General features: G+C 40.4%; 1 protein-coding gene across 2 annotated transcripts in view; it reads left to right on the forward strand.

The window, feature by feature from the left end:
• The first annotated feature begins 5,475 nt into the window (after positions 1-5,475).
• RC3H1 (ring finger and CCCH-type domains 1) overlaps positions 5,476-15,963 on the forward strand; it is a 63,925-nt gene continuing 53,437 nt past the window's right edge. Inside the window, exon 1 of one of the 2 annotated variants that reach the window (XM_032226081.1) lies at positions 5,476-6,163. The gene's annotated coding sequence lies outside the window, so the exon portion shown is untranslated. Of the gene's footprint in view, positions 6,164-6,413; positions 6,670-15,963 lie in introns of those variants that run through there. The other variant, XM_032226080.1, reaches the window with a different exon arrangement.

Here is a 15,963-nt window from a genome sequence, read left to right on the forward strand (position 1 = left end):
ATCAAGGACTACTTGGATGCAACAACTGATTGCCAATTGCCAGTGAAAAGTTGTAAATAGTTTTTATCATTTCAAAGGTTCAAGTCCATGGATTTTTCCTTGCACACTTCTGAATTAAACAACATGGGCCTGGTGGCCTTGAAGTCATTTAGTATTTATTTTTAGTATTTTATTAATATTTATAGGCCGCCCTTTTCCCCGCGGGGACTCAGGGCGGCTTACATAAATAGGGAGGGGGGGGTATAAACAATAAACATAAAACAATACATAAGAGTAAAATAGTACACAACATTCATTCTTCATTCAGGTGGGGACAGATTGTGATCTTATCTCCAGGCCTGACGGGATAGCCAGGTCTTGAGGGCTGTGCGGAAGGTCTGGACGGTGGTGAGGGTACGAATCTCCACGGGGAGATCGTTCCAAAGGGTCGGAGCTGCTACTGAAAAGGCCCTCCTCCGTGTAGTTGCCAGTCGACACTGACTGGCAGATGGTATTCAGAGGAGGCCCAATCTATGTGATCTTATAGGTTGCAGGGAGGTAATTGGCAGGAGGCAGTCTCTCAAGTACGCAGATCCACTACCATGGAGGGCTTTATGGGTGGTGAGTAGCACCTTGAAGCGCACCCGGAGATCAACAGGTAGCCAGCGCAGCTCGCGGAGGATAGGTGTTATGTGGGCGAACCGAGGTGCGCCCACAATCACTCGCGCGGCCGCATTCTGGACTAGCTGAAGTCGCCGGATGCTCTTCAAGGGCAGCCCCATGTAGAGCACATTGCAGTATTCCAGCCTAGAGGTCACAAGGGCCCGAGTGACTGTTGTGAGAGCCTCCCGGTTCAGGTAGGGTCGCAACTGGCGTACCAGGCGAACCTGGGCAAATGCCCCCCTGGTCACAGCCGTCAGATGGTGGTCGAAAGTCAGCTGTGGATCCAGGAGGACTCCCAAGTTGCGAACCCTCTCTGAGGGGTATAAAATTTGACCCCCCAGCCTGAGCGATGGAACACTGGTCGAATTTTTGGGAGGGAAACACAACAGCCACTCGGTCTTCTCCGGGTTGAGTACAAGCTTGTTAGCCCTCATCCCTAACGGCTTCAAGACCCCGGTTCACCACGTCCACCGCTTCATTGAGTTGGCACGGGGCGGACAGATACAACTGAGTATCGTCCGCGTATTGATGGTATCTTAACCCGTGCCTCCGAATGATCTCGCCCAGCGGTTTCATGTAGATGTTAAATAGTAGGGGGGATAAGACCGAACCCTGCGGCACCCCGTATGTTAGGGGCCTAGGGGTCGATCTCTGCCCCCCAACTAACACCGACTGCGACCTGTCCGAGAGGTAGGAGGAGAACCACTGCAAAACAGTGCCTCCCACCCCCACCTCTCGCAGTCGTCGCAGAAGGATACCATGGTCGATGGTATCGAAAGCCGCCGAGAGGTCAAGGAGAACCAGGATGGAGGCGTGGCCTCCATCTCTGGCTCTCCAGAGATCATCGGTCAATGCGACCAAAGCGGTTTCTGTGCTGTAACCAGGTCTGAAGCCCGACTGGAAGGGGTCAAGATAGCTGGCTTCCTCCAAGGACCGTTGAAGCTGGAAGGCCACCACCTTCTCAACAACCTTCCCCACAAAGGGGAGGTTGGAGACTGGACGATAGTTGTTGAGAACAGCTGGATCCAAAGATGGCTTCTTCAGGAGGGGTCTCACCACCGCCCCTTTAAGTGTGGCGGGGAAGTGTCCCTCCCGAAGAGAGGCGGTAACAACCGCCTGGATCCAGCCTCGTGTCACCTCACTGCTGTTGGCAACCAGCCAGGAGGGACACGGGTCCAGTACACAGGTGGAGGCACTCACAGCTCTCATGGCCTTGTCCACGTCCCCAGGGGCAACATCCTGAAACTCAACCCAGGGGCGATCTACCAATTCATCCTCTTGTGCCTCGGCTGGAACTGCAGAAGTGGAGTCCAAATCCGACCGAAACCGAGCAACTTTGTCCGTTAAGAATTGGGCATAATCCTCAGCTCTACCCTGCAAGAGTTCCCCCGTATCCCTCCTATTCAGGAGGGAACGGGTTATCCTAAACAGGGCGGCTGGGCGAGACTCAGCGGACGCAACCAAGGTGGCAATATGAGATCTTTTTGCTGCCCTAAGTGCCCTGATGTACTCCTTGGTGCAAGTTGTTAAAAGTGCTCGGTTCGTTTCGGACTTATCGGACCTCCACAGGTGCTCTAGGCGTCTCCTCTGGCACTTCTTCTCCCGGAGCTCCTCGGTGAACCAAGGAGGCCTCCGGGATACGCCGACCCGGAGGGGCCGTAGTGGCGCAATCCGGTCAAGGGACTCCGATGCTGCCGAGCGCCAGGCAGCAACCAGAGTCTCTGCCGAACTGTGGGCGAGAGTATCAGGAATAACCCCAAGCTCCGTCTGGAACCTCAGAGGGTCCATCAGTCGCCTGGGGCGGAACCACCTGGTCGGTTCCTCCTCCCTACAGTGGGGGTTTGGCCTCCGGAAGTCAAGCCTCAGTAGGCAGTGGTCTGACCACGACAGGGGTATGATCTCATTACCCCTCAGACCAAGATCACAAGTCCACTGCTCCGAGAGAAATACGAGGTCGAGCATGTGACCCGCTGAATGGGTTGGGCCCCGAATTACCTGGGTCAAGCCCATGGCTGTCATGGAAGCCATGAACTTCTGCGCCCCATCAGAGTGTTCACCGAGCGAAGGCAAATTGAAATCCCCCAGGACCATAAGCCTGGGGAACTCAATTGCTAGCTCGGCTACTGATTCGAGGAGCGAGGGGAGGGCTGCTGCAACGCTGTTGGGAGGCAGGTACGTTAGCAGCAGACCCACTTGACCCTTGAGGTCCAACTTCACCAGCAGGGACTCACACCCGACAAGCTCCGGAGCAGGGATCCTACGAGGTGCTAAAAACTCCCGGATAAGTCATGCAATAATTGTATATTTATATACTGTACAATGGTCAACTATGGTGTGAAAATTGGATGGTTTCCGTCATAACCCTTAGTGAGGAAATGCAGCCCCAATCAACTACTACGTGCATGATCAAGGTGCTTGGGCTGACTTAAGTGGCAGACCTTCAGGCAACTTGATGCCAAGTCATCAAAGATTCATAGATTTCATAGTTCACCACCCAGAAGCTGGTAAGAATCCAATGCAGAAGAAGTGTAATATAGGTCCACTGGCAAATACATATGAGCATCCAGTTCGTCACATTTCATACCAATTGAAGCTTCAGGTGATCTTTAAAGGCAGCTCTGCGTAGAGTGCGTTGCAATAATGTAGTCAACATCACTGTCCTAGTCATATCATGTCATATCAAGAGCCGAGGTGGCGCAATGGTTAGGGTGCAGTACTGCAGGCCACTTCAGCTGATTGTGATCTGCAGTTCAGCGGTTCAAATCTCACCGGCTCAAGGTCGACTCAGCCTTCTATCCTTCCGAGGTGGGTGAAATGAGGACCTAGACTGTGGGGGCAAGTTGCTGACTCAATTTGCTAAAAAAAATTGTAAACCGCTTAGAGAGGGCTGAAAGCCCTATTAAGCGGTATAGAAGTCTAATAAATAAATAAATAAATGTCATTCCCATATAAAACGCTTAGAGAGGGCTGAAAGCCCTATTAAGCGGTATAGAAGTCTAATAAATAAATAAATAAATGTCATTCCCATATAAACTGCTTAGAGAGGGCTGAAAGCCCTATTAAGCGGTATAGAAGTCTAATAAATAAATAAATGTCATCGCCATATAAACCGCTTAGAGAGGGCTGAAAGCCCTATTAAGCGGTATAGAAGTCTAATAAACAAATAAATAAATGTCATTCCCATATAAACCGCTTAGAGGGCTGAAAGCCCTATTAAGCGGTATAGAAGTCTAATAAACAAATAAATAAATGTCATTCCCATATAAACCGCTTAGAGAGGGCTGAAAGCCCTATTAAGCGGTATAGAAGTCTAATAAGTAAATAAATAAATGTCATTCCCATATAAACCGCTTAGAAAGGGCTGAAAGCCCTATTAAGCGGTATAGAAGTCTAATAAGTAAATAAATAAATGTCATTCCCATATAAACCGCTTAGAAAGGGCTGAAAGCCCTATTAAGCGGTATAGAAGTCTAATAAATAAATAAATGTCATTCCCATATAAACCGCTTAGAGAGGGCTGAAAGCCCTATTAAGCGGTATAGAAGTCTAATAAGTAAATAAATAAATGTCATTCCCATATAAACCGCTTAGAAAGGGCTGAAAGCCCTATTAAGCGGTATAGAAGTCTAATAAATAAATAAATGTCATTCCCATATAAACCGCTTAGAGGGCTGAAAGCCCTATTAAGTGGTATAGAAGTCTAATAAATAAATAAATAAATGTCATTCCCATATAAACCGCTTAGAGAGGGCTGAAAGCCCTATTAAGCGGTATAGAAGTCTAATAAGTAAATAAATAAATGTCATTCCCATATAAACCGCTTAGAAAGGGCTGAAAGCCCTATTAAGCGGTATAGAAGTCTAATAAGTAAATAAATAAATGTCATTCCCATATAAACCGCTTAGAAAGGGCTGAAAGCCCTATTAAGCGGTATAGAAGTCTAATAAATAAATAAATGTCATTCCCATATAAACCGCTTAGAGAGGGCTGAAAGCCCTATTAAGCGGTATAGAAGTCTAATAAGTAAATAAATAAATGTCATTCCCATATAAACCGCTTAGAGAGGGCTGAAAGCCCTATTAAGCGGTATAGAAGTCTAATAAGTAAATAAATAAATGTCATTCCCATATAAACCGCTTAGAAAGGGCTGAAAGCCCTATTAAGCGGTATAGAAGTCTAATAAATAAATAAATGTCATTCCCATATAAACCGCTTAGAGGGCTGAAAGCCCTATTAAGTGGTATAGAAGTCTAATAAATAAATAAATAAATGTCATTCCCATATAAACCGCTTAGAGAGGGCTGAAAGCCCTATTAAGCGGTATAGAAGTCTAATAAGTAAATAAATAAATGTCATTCCCATATAAACCGCTTAGAAAGGGCTGAAAGCCCTATTAAGCGGTATAGAAGTCTAATAAGTAAATAAATAAATGTCATTCCCATATAAACCGCTTAGAAAGGGCTGAAAGCCCTATTAAGCGGTATAGAAGTCTAATAAATAAATAAATGTCATTCCCATATAAACCGCTTAGAGAGGGCTGAAAGCCCTATTAAGCGGTATAGAAGTCTAATAAGTAAATAAATAAATGTCATTCCCATATAAACCGCTTAGAAAGGGCTGAAAGCCCTATTAAGCGGTATAGAAGTCTAATAAATAAATAAATGTCATTCCCATATAAACCGCTTAGAGGGCTGAAAGCCCTATTAAGTGGTATAGAAGTCTAATAAATAAATAAATAAATAAATGTCATTCCCATATAAACCGCTTAGAGAGGGCTGAAAGCCCTATTAAGCGGTATAGAAGTCTAATAAGTAAATAAATAAATGTCATTCCCATATAAATCTCCAATCTATACCATCCTTGGCATTTCCTCCCTTGCGTTTTATCTCAGATAATTTCATTATACTGTTTTGTTTTAATTCCATTAAATCTGCTCAAGTGCAGGTTAGGCCTTTACACGGACTTCCGAAATTTTTATTTTCGCCAAAACTACTTTATTTTTTTCCCCGCCTTTTAAATCTGAATAATTCTGGGCATTCTGACCACATTCTTTGAAGCTTTTCTTTTCTACACTTCCAGCAATATTTTCCTCCAATCCTTTTATTTGTTTATTTTTCCTGCAGATATCCTCTTACTTGGGTAGATATGTAAGAAAACTATTAAGTCTTTGAGCAGCATATTTTTGTTCCTCACGTGCTCCTACAGAGGCACCGTCTTATTATGAGGGAGCTAGCTTTCTGCGGCTCAAAATAATATTTTTTTCTATGCCTGCCTGACAGAAAGAGGAAAACACCCGAAAGGCATATTGCTATTGATCACATTTGCTGTATCCTGTGGGTTATTATGCAGAAGATAGAAGTTAACCATTTGCTGCACTTTCCGGCTCTTGAAGGCTGCGCTGAAGGGGCAGCAAAAACAGCTTCACAAAATGACGGCCGAGCTGCGCGCGGGTTTCTTCAAGAAGCCCCCTTCTTCTCCGGGAGGATCCACCTTATTTTCCACGGGGTTTACGCTCTAGTAGGTATGCTCTTAAAAAAAACGCTGTCGAATTGCACGTCGTTTCAAAATGCGGGAAATGGCAGGCGTTTTTGTTTTTCCCCCCTTCCCGTTCATCCGCCTCCCTCAGTTAGGGCATAAAGAACGGAGCTTTCCCAGGTCTCGTTTCCTCCCGCTTTCCCCTTTCGGGGGAGGAAGGAAGGAAGCGGCAGGAGGAGAGAGCCGGGAGGATGAGTCTAGGGCTGCTCCACCCCTCCGGGAGCAGGAAGGGGAGGCCGACTGACCTAGCGAGCAATTGCATGAGCAGTGACGCCTGTTTAGGCGAGGAAGGCTTGGCTGCCGAAGCCAGCCAAGAGGCGCCCAAGATGGCCTCTGCTGCAGGAGCAGCCGTGGCAGCAGCAGCAGCAGAGGGCCAAAGGCTGGGGCAGGAGGCCGCGGTCGGCCGCCTCTCGATGCTGGTGAAGGAGGAGGTAGGCGCGACGGCCGTGGCCGTAGTCCGCAGCTGAGAGGAGCTGCTGCCGCCGTCGTGAGGTGAGCTCTCCTCGGGTCGGGAAACAATAGGGCGGAGGCTGCGGCCTCCTCCTTTTTTTTCCCTCAAGGAAGGCGGAAAGAAAGAGAAACGGCGACGTCGGGTTTTAATTCGCTTTCTAACGCGCCTGAGAGACGAATATCCCTTTCTCTTATTCCGCATCTCCCCTCCTCCATTTTTTTTTTCCTTTCCCTTTATCTGGCTCTGTAGGCCTCAGGCTTCCGCCGTTGTCGATTTCTGCTCTTCGCCGCTCTGGTGCCTTCGAAGCCCAGCAAGGGCAAACTGTCCGGTGTGGAAAGAAGGGAATGTCTTGGGCGCGTTTTCTCTGTATTCTGGGCCGGAGGATGAAAAAGAAACAGGTTCTTTAGGAGGGTGCTCTATATTTGTTATATTTATTAAATTCGATAATCCTGGTCAAGTTGGCTTGGGCGTTCACCTCAGGGACCTAAGCGAGAAGTGCTGGTGTCATAAATCAGTTCCTTGCCTCTCTCTCTTCCTATCGCTAGGATTTTACGTGCTGGGTTGAAGCCTAACTAAATCTTGAACGTTGGATCTCCCTTGCGTGTGTCAAGTTCCGTGCTTGGAACTAGGAGTAGCCCCTGTTCCAAGAGTCGGGATTTCTTTAGTGTAAAAGGGTCGGGATTTATACCTTTACAACTTGTCATTTTGTTGTACTATAGTTCAGTGTTTTTCAACCTTGGCAACTTGAAGATGTCTGGACTTCAACTCCCAGAATTCCCCAGCCAGCGAACGCTGGCTGGGGAATTCTGGGAGTTGAAGTCCAGACATCTTCAAGTTGCCAAGGTTGAAAAACACTGCGTATAGTTCATTGCTGTGGGATGGATTCGTTCCTCCATCAATCCTATTTCCCAGTTTTGTTTAGTTGGTACATGCAAGGAAGAATGTAAATCCACCACTATATATATATTTTAAAGTTCAAATAAAGATTCCTTTTGATCCATTTTCTGTTTTGGCTAAGATCTGAAACTTAAGTTTTGCTAATCAGTTTTTTTTTATTTTAGTTTACTGAATTCTGTTTTCTTCCGCGCATATATTTTTTTTTTCTGTGAAAATACTTTTATTTCCATTTCATTCCATACCATCACATGTATACTGTGCGTAACCGGGGCATATAACATTGAATAATAAACACAGCCCTCGCTTTTATAAACAGTACCCCCCAAAATACAAACCCAATATTTTCCGCGCATATTTTGAAGACGGTCTCAGGTGGATTTGAGTTCGTGTCACCAAAAAAAAGAAGTGATGCATAAAAGTAAAATTGAATTTTAAATCTCTGGAGAAGGGTTGCTGCTTTGAATTAACCAAATATGTGTATTTGACTGGAAATGAATACAGATGTAAATCAGTTTTTTAGTTTACTGAATTCTGTTTTCTTCCGCACATATTTTGAAGACAGTTTCAGGTAGATTTGAGTTTGTGTAACCAAAAAAAGAAGTGATGCATAAAAGTACAATTGAATTTTAAATCTCTGGAGAAGGGTTGCTGCTTTGAATTCACCAAATATGTGTATTTGACTGGAAATGAATACAGATGTAAATAGTCTACTGCCTTTATATGTAGCAGAAACATTTTTTAAATGGGAGAGTAGCAGGAAATGACATCTTGAGAATAGTTCATACTATTTTGTACATAATGTACAAAATTAAATCGAAATTTTCTCTTTTTTCACCATATTTTCTGAGAATAGGTTTAAATAAACAATTATTTGTTTAAAAATTAATACATTCTTGTATGTTTAATATTTTTAAAAAATTGAAGTCTCAGCGCTTAAGAGAGCTATATCAATTTCCCTTCCTTGTGAAAACTATAAGTTTAAAAGTATATGTTTATTATAAATCTCTACAGATCTATAAAAAATTGTTTTGCTCTTAATTTTTTTTCCCATTTTTAAAATGTGACTTATTTTTTGACAAAATTTGTATGGCCACCTCGTACGAAGTGACTCTTATTTTATGAATAGCTGTCAAATAAATGTAATCTATCAGTATGTCATTGAAGTCATAGAAATAGGTTGTAAGCCGCAAACAGACATTAACCATATAATAATAAAGTGGAAAAAGAAATCTAATTTCTGATTACATTAACAATTTAATTTAATTATGAATCACCTTAAGGTGTTTTCTGTGGGACCTTTAAATGTAGAAAAGTTTTATGACTACATCTGATATAATTCCTGAATATTATTTGTATTCTGCCTTTATTATTTTTACAAATAACTCAAGGCAGCGAACATATTTAACACACCTTCCTCCTCCAGTTTTCCCCACAACAACAACCCTTTGAGGTGAGTTGGGCTGAGAGAGAGTGAATGGCCCAAAGTCACTCAGCTGGGTTTCATGAGTACAGCGGGACATGAACTCACCAACTCCCAACTTTCTAGCTAGGTGCCTTAATCACTAATTATTATTTACATAATCTAAACATTTAAACGCTATAAGATCCTTTCTAACATCTTAGGTTGGAGATAATGCTAACTGTAATTGTATATACATTTTACAAATATACTAGAATTTTAATTTTAAAGGCAGACTAACATTGATGGAAAGAAGTATCTCCTATAGCCAGTAAAATGTACACCAGGTACTACAGGAATGGCCACAAAAAAGAAGGAAGTGTTGACATGCATGTTCTTGAGTCCTGATCCAAAACACTGCTCAAAGCACTTTTCAACATTTTATCTTCCAATTATAAAAACAACACAAATCTATTGTATGATAGTGTATCATCTTATACAGATCTGTATATAACTTTATTCTGCCATTGTACAGTACAATTAACTACTAACCCGACCTTAGGTAGTTATAATATGAGGGAGATTTTAGTTTAGGGAAAATAAGTTCTATAGAAGTCAATAAATCAAACGGGTTGGAATAATTTGATACATAAACAGACATTAAAAATTGTTCTAGTCCCACCTTAGCCACGAAGCCAGCTGAGTGAACTTGAGCCAATTATCTCGGTCAGCCCTAAAAGATGACAACGGCATACCACTTCTGAAATCATGTCAAGAAAACTGTAGGACTATTCCAGGCAGTTGCCGGGAATCAACAATCATCTGAAAACACAATCCTTTTAAAATGAATTAAAGAGAGGTAGGGGCCATCAACAAGATAACCATCTTGACCCACATTTTATTATAGAAATATTCAGTTCAAACTAGAAATTTCCTGAATTTTTTGACTCTGTTTCTGCATAAACCTGAACTTCTCATTCTGTTTTAAGACATTATAGAGTTAATAATTTTAAGAATTTCTATGTTACCTGTAGTTATATAGTATTTTCTGATTTAAGTGTACCGTAAGAGCTAGCAAAATCAGAAACAAACTTTGTCAGGATTTTTTTTTTCATTCAATGCAACATTTTAAGCTTTTCAGCCTTCTTGCATTTAGCTTTGCTTCTCATTGTCTTCAGCCTCCCTCTCTAAACTTCCTATCCAATAACGTGTGATATTACTGAGTTTATAATTATCATAATGACTAGCTTTCTTCCATTTAGCAATTTCTTTAGGTTCATGCATTGATCTTTTGAACTTCCTCTGAGCTTCTCAATTTCCTAGTAAAACATGAAAGAAAAAGAAAAAACATTTTACCACCAAGAACAAAACACAAGATGGCTGAATAGGCAATTTACAGTGAGGAAAATTTGTCTTCATCAATTCTTTCCCTATCAGTTGCTTGTTTAAATGATCTTATTTTTACTCATCTTTCTAACTTAAAGCCTGTTATGTGATTTGGCTAAGAGATCTGCATCTGATATAAATAGCCTCAGCTTGGTAGACTATATGCTTATATTATATAGGCAGGAAATATTTGAGAACTGACCATAAGATTTTTTTTGGCCATGATACAAATTTTTAAACAATGACTCTTTACTTAATTACCATATATAAGTGTCATGGGGCTATGTTGAATACCCATCTATTAAGTTTGACATTGGGGGACAATAGTCACTGATCCAGATGTTTTTTATTATTATTAATGTTTATCTCTCATGGCTACTTATATTTTACAACTAGATGGTCAATATTCTAATTGTATAACTTTGCTTCTATATGTACATAAAATGTTAATCTACCTGATGGAGAACATGGCTTAACTTCAAGTTCTCTAAAATGGTATTTAACAATATGATTCTTAAGTTTTATGCACAATGTTAGTGTAACTAATGTAGCTTAACATGATCACAAGTATTAAAATACCTAATAATTAACAATGTCACATTTTTCTTAAAAAAATCCTGGTCCATTTCATATGAAGCTCTGTTGTTATGGTGGTTACATCCATGCATAAACCAAATTGTTTAGATTATTCTGGTTTGTTCTTAATAAATATTCTGAGCCTATGGCTCTTTCTCTGTAAGTGGCTTTAACTTGTTTGAATATAACCGTACTCTCATAATTTAATACAGGCCTCTGATTCATTCCTCCCCAATTTGCCAGGCCTTCTAAGTTACTAGCCAATATTCTGGCTTAATTGGGAGCATTTGCTAGTATGCTGCATGTACCTTCCAATTCAGTGATGGTTAACCTTTTTGGCACTGAGTGCCGAAACTGGAGCCTGCGTGCACCAGAACCCGGAAGAGAGCAACTGGTGATACACATGCATGCAACGGCCAGCTGCTTTCTTCTGGGTTCTGGTGCGTGCATGCTGGAACCCTGAAGACCAGCTGGCCGGCACGCATGTGCGCACCAGAACTTGGAAGAGAGCATCTGGCTGGTGTATATTTGTGCCAGACCAGCTGTTCAGCGCGCATGTACACAACGGAACCTGGAAGAGCTGCTGGTGACGGTGCGCATGCCCACAGAGAGGGCTCAGGGTGCCACCCCTGGGACGTATGCCATAGGTTTGCCATCACGGTCCTAATTGATAGATATGGGCAACTATTTCTTTGCTTGCAAAATTGTATCTAGGATTAGGTTTCCTAGTTTAATGTAGGACAGCATTAGCCTGATTCAGATAAAACTGGTGTTTGATTGCTCTTTTTGCAAATTGGCCAAGATGTGCCAAACCTCCCATTACATTTCTTATCTTTATGAAGGAAACTATGTTATATGGGTATGACTATGGCTAATAAGATTGTCTACTTTATTAAAAATAAGCATTATGTACATTAAAAAACATTTCAGATAACAGGATATAATGATGGGAAACAGGTTTGTATCTATTGGCTGCTCTGGTGATTGCCTTGGCCCATGAAAGATCATTACTTGAAATGTGGGAGGAGAAAATTGTGAAGACTTGAATTAACAAATAAAATTCAAGAAAAATAAATAGACATCCTGGGTTTAGAGTTACTATGAATGAAAGGGCAAATGAAAAAACCAGCAATGAGTTTTGTGAAAATTGTGCTTTGTTTCACAGAAGAAACAAATATTCTGTTAGGTGAATTATATCAGATGAGAAAAGTAATTGGGCTGCTTGACCCAACATGAAAGGGAATAATGACTGGTAAGTATTTGCTTAGAAAAATATCTATAGTTTCAATATAAATCTGTTATCATGGAAAAGGAATTAATCAAAGAGCATCATTGGTCTTTGTGATGAAAATTGGAAAAAAATAATAAAGATACAAGAGAAATGAGTGAATATAGGATAGACCCAATTTTGATTGTTGCAACAGTTACAATTAAAAATACCCATGTGGACTTAAATAGAAAAATCTGACAGAAATGAGGTTATAAAAACAAAGAAATAACACTCCTGTATGAAAGATTGTACATCTGTTTAAGATAAGAGTCATGTCAGACATAATGTGCTGTTAATATAAAGAAAGAAAATGGAATCAAAAAGCAATAAGAGTTTAAAAGGAAAGAAAAAATGCTGAATGATTTTAATGGAATACAGGTAGTCCTCCACTTAAAACAGTTCATTTAGTGACTGTTCGAAGTTAACAATATCACTGAAAAAAGTTATTTATGACAATTTTTTACACTTATGACCATTGCAGCATCCTCATGGTCACATAATCAAAATTCAGAAGCTTGGCAACTGACTCATATTTATGACAGTTTCAGTGTCTCAGGGTCATGTGATCCCTTTTGCGACTGTCTGACAAGCAAAGTCAACGGAGAAGCCAGATTCACTTAACAACTGTGTTGCTTACTTAACTGCAGTGATTCGCTTAATAACTGGTAAGAAAGGTCGTAAAATGTGGCAAAATTCATTTAAAAATGTTTCGCTTAGCAGCAGAAATTTTGGGCTCAATTGTGTTTGTAAATTGAGGAGGATTACCTGTATTATTTTGGTGAAAAGGCCTAAACAAAAGCTTCCAATAAACATATTTGCATTATTGGGACATGCAACTATGGGATCATACTGATGTATTGAAAAATGAACTTGAAACAAATACTAAAAAGTTGTGTCCAAGAAAAAAAGTCATAAAAAATCATAAAAGCTCTGGGAATGTTGAAAAAAATATGTGATATGTATATAAGGATATCATTGATTTAAGTCTCCTTGGGTAGCCATTTGGCAGAGTTCTGATTCTTAAACTTAATCTTTTCAGTGAACAAAACTTGCAATTTTATGCAGTTTATGGGGTGCATAGATCAAGTCATCTTTTTAGCAAATATTTGAGAAATTTGTGAAAATGTTTATTGCATATTTATTGATGTAGAGAAATTATATGATAATGTGAATAGGACTTGAATTAGTAAATATGGAGGTAAAGGTAGTTCCAAAGATGGTACTAGGAATGGTGTATGATGAAAATAAGTCATATGTAACAAATGTAGTGGTTTGTTATAGAGCACAGAGTTCTGTATTGAGAAGAATAGGTAACATTTCAGGGAACTAAAGTTGAAATGGGTATAAGGAAATAAGAGGTTTTTTCCGGAGCGAGGGACAGGAGGTTCCAGTGGATGGTATTGACACACCCATTTGGCTACAAGACTGGGATGAAGCTGAAGACACGCCTCTGTGCTCCACCCTTCCTTCCCACTTCATCTCAATCTGGCTAAAGAATGAGTCATATTTTTAACTTCTCCTGCAATTTCTATCTCTACTGGAACTCCTTGTCTCTGCAGCCACCGTAGCTATCTCTCTGTTCTAGACTGTAAGTAGTTCTACGTGGTTTTCCTTTCTAACCACCAGGGAGTGTTACTTTGTATCCTTGGGATCGGCAAGAGCGCTGAGGTTGTGGCAGACATTTCCGGCTTTGCCAAGCACGTGGCACCGATCCCTGGGGGTTTTTATGCGGGAGGGAGGGTAGAGGCTAGGGATTCCCAGCCCAGAGCCCCCCATCGCACCAATCTACTGGAAACGGCTTCGGCGGCTGGATTTGAGCCGCAGAGAGCACGGAGCGCTGGGAAGAGCGCAAAGAAGCTTTTTCCCTCTTTTTTTTAATCTGCCAGCGCCGTATATAATTTCCCTAATTTTTTTGTTTGCCAGTAAATTCCTATGTTCCCTTTTAATATGCACTTCCTGTACACAGGTTATATCCACCTTCAGTTTCTTAAGTTTATTAAACTTCTGTGCTCTTTTTATGGATGTGTTCAGTCCATTCAAATTTATTGAGATAATTGTTATTTCCTGATTCATCTTTAGATGGGGTGTTTTTTGTTGCTTCTGGTTTATATCTGACTTTTCCCTCTCGCACCTTCCCTTTCTGCTCTCTCTTTCTTGCCTCTGTTCTTCTTTCCTGTTTCTCTCCTTGTCTTCTGATGTTTCTTCTTCTTGACTTCTACTTTCTAGGTCTTCTTTACTTCCTTGTTCTTCTTCCCATGTGCAGAAAGCTGGAAAAATATTCAGCTATCACTAATGGGACGTATAGCCACAGTCAAAATGAATATTTTACCAAGAATCTTATTCTTGTTGCAAGCCGCACCTATTAACCTGGATAAAACTTTCTTTCAAGAATTAAACAAAATAACTGCTAGGTTCGCTTGGCAAGGACGAAAAGCGAGGATTAAACTAAAGTCAATGCAAAACAGCAAGGAGAGGGGAGGTTTAGCATTACCAAATTGGGAATAATACACATTAGCAGTAACAATAACATGAGTGAAGGATTTGATAGAGCTAAAGAATAAAAGAATTTTGACCTTAGAAGGCCATGATTTGCAAGCAGGCTGGCATATGTTTCTATGGGATGATAAAAATAAAACGCACAAATACTTTCAAAAACATTTAATTAGGAGAGCGTTATTGCAAAACTGGCTCAAAATTAAAAAAAATCCATTATTTGAAAATCCCGAATTGGCTATCACCGACAGAAAGGACAATCCATCCAAATTTTATAGATAAATTTATAGATTTATAAAATGCTAAGATACAGAGACATAATTGATGAACAGGGAAATTTAAAAACAATTGAAGAATTGGCAGAACAAAACATGAAAGTTGACTGGCTAACCTACTTGAAAATCTAAACACAATAATGATACTAAAATATATGACATCGAAACAGAATCACACAAATTGAATAAAATAATTCACAGTTCAGATAGAAAGATGATAGGGAGAATATATAAATTTCTCCTGAAGCATAAAATGGAAGAGGAAATCCTGAAAGAACAAATGATAAAATGGCCACAGAACTTTGGCTATAATATTGAATTGGATAAATGGGAAAAATTTTGGGGAACAAACTTAAAAATGACACTATCAGTTGCATACAAGGAAAAGCAGTACAAAATGTTTTATAGATGGCACCTGGCACCAACAAGGTTAGCTAAAATCTCAACAAAAACCTCCCCAAAATGCTGGAAATGTGAATCAATACATGGAACATACTACTACTTATGGTGGACCTGTGAGGACGCTAAATGTTTTTGGAAAGGGATCAAAAAGTGGCTAGAGATAATAACAGATGTTAAAATAGAATGGAAACCTGAAGTTTTTTTATTAGTAATAATGACTGCAAAATATAAAAAAGAAATTTAGTATTTAATATTACATATAATTACGGCGGCGAGGATTGCCTTTGTCCAGAAATGGAAAAACAAATTAATTCCAAGCGAAGATGAAATAATAAGAAAGGTTATGGATTGTGTTGAAATGGACAAATTAACAAAAGAAATCCAGGGAAAAGAAGAAACAGAATACTACAAGATATGGGATAAACGGTAGAGGTGGATGGAGGAAAGAAACAAGGATTAATGAAGGAAGACGACAAAGCCCAAAAATAGTAGTTAAGGAGAATTAACATATATATATCAAAGTGGTTTAAATTTACTAGAGGTAATCGGCCAATATAGCAGACAGCTGAGTAAAATAGGAGGGTTAAGAATGGTGAAATGCAAATGAAATATAATAAAAGGGGAAACAATGTAAGAT

Source organism: Thamnophis elegans, chromosome 11, assembly GCF_009769535.1.
Source record: "Thamnophis elegans isolate rThaEle1 chromosome 11, rThaEle1.pri, whole genome shotgun sequence".
NCBI lineage: Eukaryota > Metazoa > Chordata > Lepidosauria > Squamata > Colubridae > Thamnophis > Thamnophis elegans.